General features: G+C 46.6%; 1 protein-coding gene across 6 annotated transcripts in view; it reads left to right on the forward strand.

Annotated features, from left to right (window-relative positions):
• The window catches only part of TSPAN9 (tetraspanin 9), a 294,276-nt gene that overhangs the window by 15,829 nt on the left and 267,152 nt on the right, over positions 1 to 11,295 (forward strand). Inside the window, exons 3-4 of one of the 6 annotated variants that reach the window (XM_025192151.1) lie at positions 5,378 to 5,475; positions 6,404 to 6,563. The exons of 3 other annotated variants lie outside the window; for them this stretch is intronic. The gene's annotated coding sequence lies outside the window, so the exon portion shown is untranslated. The remainder of the gene's footprint in view (positions 1 to 5,377; positions 5,476 to 6,403; positions 6,564 to 11,295) is intronic. 2 more of the 6 variants (XM_025192150.1, XM_006035945.3) reach the window with 2 other exon arrangements.

Raw genomic sequence — 11,295 nt, forward strand, 5'->3', positions numbered from 1 at the left:
AGTCCCAGGCACCCTGGAGGGCAACAGCCCCCCTGCCCAGGGTCCCAGGCCCTCCCCCAGCCCCTCCACCTAGGGCCCATAACTTACCTTTAACAGCAGCAGTGGGAGTGGGGCGCTATGAGCCATGGCAGCAAGACCCAGCACAGCATGTGAGGACTGCAGGCCAGGCCCAGCCGGGTTCTGGGGCCTCTCTGCTGCTGGGCCGGGCCCTTGGTGGCAGGACCTGCCACTCTTGGGGCCCCTCTGCCTCCTGGCTGGGCTGGACCCTTGGTGGCAGGACCCAGTGCGGTGTGCGGGAACTGAGTGCCAGGCCCTCAGGGCCCCTGCGCTGCCCAGCTGCCCTGTTGCCCTGGGCCCGGCCAGGCAGTGCAGGGACCCCGAGGGTGGCAGGGCCCGGTTGGGCAAGGATCGGGGAGGTCTGGGGGCCCTGCTTTTTTTTGTTTCATTTTTTTGTCTAATTTTCTCCCTGTGCTGCAAGTTTGCAGCACAGGGAACATTTTTTTGTTGCCACACGTGCTTCTTGCCCTGCCTCAAAGGGGTTTGAGGCGGAGCAAGAGGTACGTTTGTGCTCATCTGGACATGCTCATGCAGGTAAAGGTGCAATGGGATCTAATGTGTGATCCACACAATCGTGCCTCCTGCCATACTACACATGCATGCAGGAAGCCCGATTGTGGGATCACACATTATATCCCACTATGCCTTATCCCTGGAGAAAGGGGAGCCTGGGATCATAATCCTGGGCTTCCCTTGCACCAGCTCCCATGGCTGTGAGCCCACAGCTGGCAGGGCTCACAGTAAGGCAAGTGTTTCCCACACTGCCTCCGCTGCGAGCCCCACATCCAACATGGTCTGCAGAGCTTGCAGTAGGGGCAGTGCTGGAATGCTTCCCCACTGTGAGCCCCCCTAGCTGAGTGTCTCGTAGTGGGGGCAGCAGGGGGGCAGCAGTGAGAATGCTGCCCCTACCATGAGGCTTGTGAGGTGTGGGGCTTGCAGTGGCAGCAGTGTTTCTCTGTGCTGTCCGTGCTGCAAGCCCCACAGCCAAAGACACTGCCCCCACTGTGAGTACTGCAGCTGAGGAGGCTCACAGGGAGCCGGCGTTCCCCCCACTGCAAACCCCTCATCCAACAACACTGCCACCACTGCCAGCCTTGTCAGCTCCGGGGCTGGCAGCAAGTGATGCTCCCCTGTGGCTGGGAGCCCTTCAGCTGATGGGGCTCCCTGCCACAAGGGAACTCTTGGCCACATGTTCAATTAATGGCGTGATTAGAGTAAGCTACAAAGTTATTACACATTTTTGTGGGATAACTTTGTAGCTTATTGCTTGTTTTATCACATCATTATTATGGCTGAATGTGTAGCTGGGTCCCAACTTAAGGCACAATTACCTGGTTAATCACGCCTTAAGTGTAACATGTAGAGGGGGCCTTTACGCTTCATTTTATCTACTAATATCTAAATTCTAGACGTGGTTGTTTCCATATTAACATCTTGTCCACCTTAGGTTTCACACAGGTTCAGGAAAAAACATGTTTATGGGAAGGTGCAGTTTTTCAGGGGCTCAGAGGGAAGATGGTGCTGCCTCAGCTGGCCTACAGCCAGACTGGGAAGGTTATCAGTGGAACCTTTATCTGTCTTTTCCTGTCATTTTTCTGCTTAAAGGAATTACCTCTCCTTTCTTGGGACAGTTACCTTTGATACAAGAGAGAAATTAGGTTACACATTCAGGTCTGATTTGGAACTGGATAAAAGTCTCTTGAGCTTTACTTTTTTGCCTGCCTGGAAATTTCTCCCCCTCCTCCATCACCTTCAAAGAACTCTCTGCCCCTCACTGGAAGCAGTTATAGAATCAGCGCGGTTAGAGATGGAAAAAAACTATTAAACTCTCCAACCCTCCTTGCTGCCAATATTAGATTGTTCCCTATAGTAAGTTTCCTGGCAATTTGTCCAGTTAAATTTTTATAATTTCCAGGCAACTGAGCTTCCTCCAGAGCTGAATACATTGGCTTTTTTCCTGATAATGTAGCTTAAATGTTGCTTTCTGAACTTACAGCGGGCTACACCTCCAGGCATCAAACTAAATAATTTCCCTTGCTTGTTTTTATTTTATTCATATCTTGGACAATTGGGAGTCTGTGATCCTTTTCCTACTCCCATGATATTACAGGCAAAGCTGTACAACTTATAGTTTCATAGTTTCATAGTTTCAGGGTCGGAAGGGACCTAATAGATCTTCTAGCCCGACCCCCCGCCAGGGCGGGAGAACAACCCAAAAACACAAACAAAACCACTCACCCTAAAAACAAAAACGGGACTCAAATGAGTCCAGCCAGGTAAGTATCCAGCCTCTTCTTAAAGACCCCCAGGGTAGGGGCCAGCACCACCTCCCTTGGAAGTTGGTTCCAGCTCCTAGCCAAGGGAGCTGTTTTAAACTTTTTAAACTCATTGTTTGTCATTCCCTCTATCCATGCTGTATATCTCCTCATTGCTGCCTGTGGGTGGCAGGAGGATTAGATGACCTAACGCTGTAGAACTTTTCCATCTCTAATTTGTATGGTTAATTATTTCTAAATGTATTTCAGGCCCCTTTAAAAACCTCTCAAGTAACTTACTCGAGTAACTGTAGCAGTTTAGAATATCTCTTGTCTGTATTAAACTGGAGAAACCTGTAAGGAGGATAATGGGAAAGAATTAGAAATTAATGGTCAGTTAGCTAGATTTTTGTGTGAAAGATTTGAGGACATAAAAGATAATGCCTGACTATTAGTGGGAAAGGCATTGTAGAAATGCACTGTGACCACATAGAATGATAGATATTAGAGGTGGAAAACCTATTATGTTTCTTCTAATCCCCCTTTACTATCAGTTCTCAGAAACCAAAGGAGAAATTTTCCCCAAAGTAACTGGCCAGGAATCTCTCACTTGCTGCAGAGGGTTAGACCATGTACATTTCAGATCCATTTCTGATGTAATGACCTGATTGAGTTGATGGTGATTATTGTGGATAATAGCATATTTGAATATCAGTCAGGTGTCAACCAATAAACTTAACATGTAACTGGAAGAAATTCTGACCTGCTGAAAAGTTCCATTGTGTAGATCAGAAATAGGTTGACCAGCACATATTTGAGTCATGTCAAAAAGGTAATACAGAAGGGAATAAAATTAGGACCCAACATTATCGTTTTTCCCTTCTCTCTAGAGCAGGGGTGTCAAAAGTATGGCCGTTGGCTGGATCAGACCCATGGAGCTGCCCCATCCAGCCCACAGGCCCCTGGCAAGCTAGGAGATTTGGGAGTCAGGCTACCAGGAGACAGGGCCTGCCACAGAATCAGGCTCTGGGGTCCCACTGGACGTGACCACTGGTGGCTGGAGACTGATCAAGGGATGTGCTGACATAGCTGCTGCTTGTGCTGACTGCTGCCACTGGCCCCGTCTCTGCCTCTGGATTGGCCATTCTGGGCTGCAAGGGCTGTAGGGTCCAGATCCAACTCGGGGCATGGCGTAAGTGTGACACCCTTGCTATAGGGCAGGGATTCTCAACCTTTCTCTTTCTGAGACACCCTCTTCCCCCCAGCATGTTATAAACATTTCATAGCCCACCTGTGCTGTTCCCCATGCGGGAGAGGACCAGCTTGGCTCCCCATCCCTGCCCACATGGCCCTGGGTGCAGTGGGTGGGGCTCGGCACCATGGCACCATGGAGCCTCACTTACCTGAGCAGCAGCAGTATGGAGCCTTGCCCACCTGCCTGCAGCACTGCTCGCAAGATGGAGGCTGTGGGGCTGCATGGGGTGGGCCTTCCTTGGGACTTGCCTCAGCCCCAGGGGGCCTGGCCCCTCCCTACAACGGGCTGGGTTGGGCAGACCCGCTGAAACCTGCTTGCGGCCCCCCAGGAGGCCATGGACCCCTGGTTAAGAACTGCTGCTCTAGGCAAGTGGTTTTAAAGCAGTTTTCCACTGGACCCCTTGCTTCAGCGATGGGACATCAGGGATTCTGCAAAGGGCTTGGGGGTAATGGTGGAGCAGGCTAGAAGTTGCTTGGCTGTGTGTCAACTCACACAGCCTGTGGAGCCAGGGACAGGGGTTCCATGGCAGAAGTGATTGAAACGTGCTTGTGAATTTAGGAAGTTTGAGAACTGCTGCTCTAGAGGAAGAGGTAAACTCCAACTTTGATTACATTTCCTCATCGTGGCCAAATTCAGGGGAAGCTGCAAACACAGAATGGAAAATGACATGGAAATAATTAATCATACGGATGTAACATGTGAGATAAAACTTAGTACTGAATCTAGAATAAAAATAAGCAGCACAAGTAATACAGATTGTTGTGTGGCAGTCAGAGAAGTGGGGAGTCTAAGACAGACTTGGGGATGCTACTAGAAAGCAAGCTAAGGGTTTGTCTGCGCAGGAAAATTAATTTGGATTAAGGTAGGGTGTGAATTTACTAGCTTTCCCAGATTAATTTTGTGCATGGATTCCTTTCTGTTGTGCCTGAATTGCCTTCTCCACCCACTTAATCCATTTTAGAAAGGGATTAAGCTAATTTGGAGCAAGACTCTCTTGTTCTGGAATAAGAGCGCTCTTGTAGACGTGCAGGGAGCCTGCTCCAATACACTGGAAATCCAGTGCGTCAGAGCAGACTTCATTAATTGAGTCTGCTCGAGATTGGAAATTGACACACTCTGGCAGCCTTTCGCATCATGTGTATCAGTGCCCCTGTGTGTCCCCACACTGAAAAAAAATGGCGACAGGGCACTTTGAAATGAAACGCATTTAATGAGCTTTTGTTCAAAGTGTGCTGCTGCCATTTTTTCAGCACAAGGATGCTGATACACTTGATGTGTGGGTACTTTTACTTAGCCCAGCTCACTAATTAAAGTACCTGGCGCTGTATCCCAGAGCACATGTAAAAATGCCCAGAGTGTTCACACCAGGATTGAATCTGGAAGCCCTATTATGCAACAATTCCTCAGGTTGACAAACCTAGCTAATGAGCTCATACTGTGATACTGCCTACCAAAAATAATTAACAAATCAATGCTAGCTACTGAACAAAATGCCTGTCATGACATGCAGTCTTCACAAGTAACACACAGCTTTCTGTAATTCTTGTAATGTGGGCTAAACAATATAAAACAAGAATGGAAAAGTCCACAGAGAAGTGAGTAAGATAAAACTTACATTTTTTTTTAAGATTTTCTTTTTGAATATAATATTTTGTGAAAGTTCATTACAGTCATTATTTTATTCTATAGTGTCTCCATGAATTCATTTATGTCAAAATTGTGGTATTGTTTATAGATTAAAAAAATTGTAATCAATACTACTGGTGTATGCTTCTCTAAACACTTGTGCAATTTTGTACTCTTGTCTTAGCTCACTTGGACACAGAGGCTAGAGATGCACATTCAAAGAGCCTGAGCCTGAATTGATTCAATCTTTTCAGGTTAGTCTAACCTGGCTAGGCTGAACTGGTATGTAACTGCACAGACATCCCCTCTGGACTGAAAAAATGTTGCAGTGGGTCAGGCTAGAAGCCGGGGAGTGTTAGGGGAGCCCCCCCTCCCTTCCCTTCCACAGTGCTGAGCTGAGGGGGGTGTGGCCAGGCCCCCGCAGGACACTTTGGTTAGGGAGGGGTTTCCCTCCCTCCTTCTGACCAGTCCCGTAGGGAATTGATAACACAGTGTTTATCACCCCTCACTCAGTGTTTATCACTCCATTAAGAAAACAACAGAGGAACATTGTCAGCTACCTGTTGATTCTGCCTTTTTCCTGGGTGCCACAGCATGGACCTAGCCAGCATGTGGTCTGATAGCTAATGCTGTGTGTCTGTGTAAGGCAGAGGGTACGGGGAATCCCTGCTTAGAGGCAGCAGGGTGGGGGGGAAGCAGAAGCCAGGTAGATGCCTTCAGTCTCTGCTGGAGCTGCAGCCAGGGAGCAGGGGGGAGGGGCCAGAGAGCCTCTGTGGAGCAGAGAGCTGTGCCCAGCCCAGAGAACATGCTGGGATGCTGGGGGAGTCTGGTTTAACTTAAACCAGCAAGGGGGTTGGGATGGACATTGCATAAACTGGTTTGACCCAAATCAGTTAAGTCTGATACTACATTCAACCAGGTGTATCTCAAACTGGTTTCAGACATTTTCAAACTGGTTTATGTGCACTGAACATCTGTTCTGTTACAGATTTTAACCAGTTTCTGATCACTTAAATTGGTTTATGTGTAATGTCTGTCCCTAGCTAGAGCAAAGTCAGTTCAGGCTGTATGTCATGCTGCATATATTTTGTTCAATAACTTATAGTAATGTTTTAACAGTATGTTTCAATGTATACATTGAAACAGCCATATATATATGTTGTTTATAACATGTAGTATTAAACTTGTTTCTCATGTTTTGTGGTTGTAGGTTCTGTGCTCTTCTGGAAGTTCAACATTACATTCAAAGTTCATTTTTGTTTAGTTTATAGAGAGATCTCATTTACAGCTAAGGAGGCAAGCATGCACCCCTACATGTTTTTCATGTAATCACAACTGGAATGTATGGTCTGCTTACCACAGCTAGATAGGTAGGACTGAAAGATGAGTATACTGCTGAATGTAATATTGATATGTCACAATTCAATATTAGCGGGAGTGGGAAATATCAGTAAACTACCAAAATTTCTTGGTAAGCTTCTGTGAAATGGTTGAAGAACTAACCTTTTCCAGCTGGTTTAAAAGAAGAGTGGTGTTGGTAGCAAAATAGTTGTCCAGGTCCTATTCTAACTTTGAAATGTCTAAGTAGCACTTTAAATGGCTTTTATAGGTTACTTAAAATGAACCTATTCCACCAACATAGTAGTCCCCCAAATTGTTAAGCTGTCTAGATCCCTTTATTTTGGCCTGAAAAATCCCATAACTGCGTAGAGTCAACCTTCCTTGTGTACTTGGAAGCGATCTAGTATAGCCATCTAGACTCCTACCTCTACCTAAGTTCATGTGGGATCTGATTCTGTCTAGGGAATGCATAAACCACCACAGAGTCCTCTAGTGGAGGATGCAGAGGGGAGGAGAAGGATACAGGACAGATTTCTGCATTTTGCCTGAAATAGTTCTTGAATTAAATATATGAGCAGCATTGTGAGCAGAAGCCAGAAACCAGAGCTCATTTCCTTCCTGGGAAGTACCCCCTTTATACATTCTTCTTTTGGGCTCAGTGACATTACATTCCTTTCCATCCAGTGAGCCGTCTTCAACAGAGTGAGGTGGAGTTACAACCTTGGTCTTCAAGTTTATCAAGGGAGGACAACAGAGAGTTGGAGATGCGCTATTTACCAGGGCACCCCTAGGAGTAACTAGGAATAATGAGTACAAACCAGTGGAGAGTAGATTCAGGTTAGACATTAGGAAGAAATTCTTCACAGTAAGGGTGGCCAGAATCTGGAATGGGCTTCCAAGAGAGGTGGTACTATCACCTAACTTGGAGGTCTTCAAGAGGAGGCTAGATAGGCACCTGACTGTCGTCGTCTGGCCTCAGTCCTTTTCCTCCCTGGGGCAGGGGGTCGGACACGATGATCCTTTGGGGTCCCTTCCGACTCTACAATCAATGAATCTATGAACTTCTTGGGCAAGTTCCCTAACAAACTAGACCGGGGTGTCAAGTACTTGAGCCACTGGACTTGTTGAGGGGCTGGGAATTTCAGGAGTAAGACTCACTGGGGCAGGGCTCACTACCAAAAACTGGGGTACAGAGCCCCACTGGGGACCCGTGTCAACAGTGAGGGGCATGCAATGGCTGCAGTAATCCCCACGTCTCTACCTTCACTTGCTCTGCTGCCCTGGTGTTGTCTGGATCTGGCCTGTAAGGATCTCCTGTGGTCTAGATCTGGCCCTGGGGACAGGGTGAATTTGACATTCCTGAACTAGGCTATTGGGCAAAATGTAGGTGGCTTCCCCTTCTTTGGTCAGTCAGGTGCACTGGTTGTTTAGGTGGGAGCTGAATCTGAGCTGGATCCCAGAAGGATGTCTCCCTTTTGAGTGAATCATACTGGGTTGGATCCTGACATGATAGAAGCATGATAAAACTGCCCACTGAGAGAATAGGAGAGCTGTGTGCCTCTTTCGGTGGAAAGGAATTGCCCTCTGGAATTGCAGAAGGCTGCCCATTGAGAGCTTGGGAGGCACAGTGACCTTCTACAAGATTTGTTATAAGCCATAAGTATTTGCTTCTCTTGTGCAGAATCTGCTTATCTTCAGTTAAAACAGCAGACAGTGTCTCTTTTATTAATCGGTATGATTCACCATGTATGAAGTCTCCAGTGGGCAAAGAGACGCTGCCAAGAGCATGTATTTTTGTTATGTTTCCTGCCTTTATATTTTCATGTGAGTGTTTCCTTTGATAGCAACACAGAACAATGCATAGAACAAACTCTAAATTATTTTAACAATAGTTATTTGTTCAGGGACTGTGGTTTGGAGTTGGCTAGTACCAGCCATCTACAACCAGTGGATCTGGGGTCAGGTTTAGGGAATCCAGCCAAAGTAAAACAAACTCCTGTTGTTAGAGCATTTAATGCTACCCAGTTTGAAACATATCAAACAAGTGTGATAAGCATGAGATGAATGAGAGGAGAGTCCTAGGATGCAGAGCAAGAGAGAGAGAGAGAGGGAGGGAGAGGGAGAAGTGGACACTTTCTAAATGTTATGGATTAAAAAGTTATAACTAGCTATGTGACTGGCATTGGATAATTTGTCTCTGTCTTTCACATATAGACATCTAGGGATTTTAAATATTTTAAACCCATATACCACTCAAAAATAGCACGGCATTTGCCTTTTATTGCACTTCTTTGTCTATGCTGTCATGACTGTATCACGTGACTTGTGTGTTTAGAATTATTAATCATATTCATGCTCATTGGGATTTCCTTACCTTTCTGTTCAGTTGTCTTTCAAGAGTTGAAAGGGAGCTTCTGTTTTCCCTGTCTGGTAATGCTAGGAGGAGAAGGGGGCATTCAGTGAAACTGAAAGTTGGAAAATTCAGTAAAAGGAAGTGGTCCTTACGACACGGTGTACAATTAGTTTTTTAACTCATTGCCACAAGTACAGGTTGAAGCCTAACATTTTTTGGCATTATTCAAAGAGAAGTTGGATATTTTTGTGGGCAGGAAGAATGCCTGATTTTAATACCTTTAGTATCCCTTCAAATTTTGTTTAGTTTCAAGTAGCAGGGCATAAGCCCATCTCTTACTGTTATGGATTAAGGGAAGACATTTTGGAGGGTCAGGTTATCCTGTGTGTGCCTGCTGTGAGATCTGTGCTCCTTCCTCTTCTGATGCATCTGATGCTTGCTTCTCTTACGACAGGATGTTGGGCTTGATGACCCATGGTCTGATTTAGTACCGCAGTTCCTAACTTCCTGTGTAATATTTCAGTGCATAATTTAGTCATTTTGCCTTTTTCCAACTGTATTTATCCTTTTTTCTAGTAAATATTTAGCTTTGCCTGACAGAGCTGGGGTACTTACTGAGGGTATTGTGCTACAGCTAATAATGGTGTGAACAGAAGTTGCCTTGATTTTCATTTGACAGATTTCACAGATAATTTCACAAGGCTATTGAACAAAAGTAGCTGTGTAATGTGAGCTACTGTTTCTGTAAGTGTAATTGAGAGTCATGGGAGTAACTTGAAGCCAAGTCTTATCTCAGACTTGCTGCATTCCAAGAAGCAATTTGGATTGGCCCTGCTGTGTGATTGCTGCTCCTCGGTGTTTTGTGTCAGCAAATCTGTTCATAGTTGACATAAAGTCTTAATCTAGATTAATGGAAATAAATGTGGGTCCCAGCAGTGACCACTGTGGTAGGCCACTTGTTCTGGTTCCACATTTAGCAACCTTATGACTAATGATTATTCTTACGGAGTAGGTACAATGCAGATAGTGGCATTTCAAATGTAATACACGGGCTGAGGGGCCATGTGCATCAGGGAATCTTTCCAGCAGCTTGTTTCCATACTGGTATAAGCTTGTTTCTATACCAGCCTAAGTACTTTTGTGCTAGTATAACTGCATCCATACTGAGGCAGATGCAGGGGGATGGGGAGAAAGACACTGGTTTAACCAGTTTTCCAAACGATATGGTTAAAGAGATACAAAAACTGGGCTGAACCACCCTAAAGCATATCCCACAGACCTTAACGCTGTTTCATATTCATCATGTTAGCAGTGCTTGAAGTCCTAATACAGAGAGGTAGTGACTGCAACTGTCATTTTGACTACTGCTGTTTTACTTTGTTTAGAGAAGATCAAACTTTTGCTTCTTCAAAGAGGAGCAGGATGCAGAAAACCATTTTACCAGCAATCACACAGTCATAGTTGCTAGCATGTTGGCTACAGTGCAACATTTCTGAAAAACTTGCCCTGCGTACAAAGGATGAGAATGTTATAGCATCTCCTGCTAGCCGATGCCCCAGTGACTGTGTAACAGGGGTGTCCAACCTTTTTGAATGTGGGGCTGGATCACGAACTTTTTATTACCCAGTGGGCCAGTGAGCCATATTCAAAGACCTCACAGGAAGTGGTATCGCATCAGGAAGTGATGTCACATGACCTGTGACACCAATGAAATTGCAGGAAGTGACAGTGAAATGGGTCTGGAAATGTGGTTTAAAATCCAAAATAAAAACAATATAAAAGCAACAATGAAATAATACCAAACACTTGACTAAAATAAACACTGTCGCATAATGAAAGAAGCATAATGCAAGTCGACAGATCAAACGTGAAAAAGATATCAGCCAGACTGGAAACTAATCACAGGTGGAGGGATGTGTCTCAGTGGGAGATACCTGCGTGGCGCTTTGCAGCCTCTGCCGCTCACTGCCTTGCAAGGGGCAGGTGGGAGGGGAGGGAGGAGGGAACGGGGGCTCCTCAGTGCATCCGAGAGGCTGCAAGAGAGACTTGAGGCTTAGCTGGGCACGGAGCGGAGCAGGGCAGGGAGAACTGCTGCCATGCACGGGAGCCCCAGTCCGGGCTCCTCCTTGTCCTCCCAGCCACAGCCTCCCTGGGATGTGCGGGAAAGGCGCCCTCCACTCCGCCACTGCCCACCTCGCTGCCCCTGTGGCCACATGTGCCTGCACCGCCTCCTGTCCCCAGCAGCACATGAGAAGCAGCCCCCTTGGGACTCGGGGCCTTGTGCACGGGCGGCCGGGTCCGGAGAGCCGCAGTGCGCAGGGGGAGACTGGCCGGGGGAGCAGGCGCCGCCTTGCTGTGGGGCAGGGCAGGGCAGCAGGGCTGGCTTGAAGTGGGCCGGGGGGGGGGGC

The sequence above is a fragment of the Alligator sinensis genome, unplaced genomic scaffold (genome assembly GCF_000455745.1).
Source record: "Alligator sinensis unplaced genomic scaffold, ASM45574v1 scaffold224_1, whole genome shotgun sequence".
NCBI classification, from domain to species: Eukaryota; Metazoa; Chordata; order Crocodylia; family Alligatoridae; genus Alligator; species Alligator sinensis.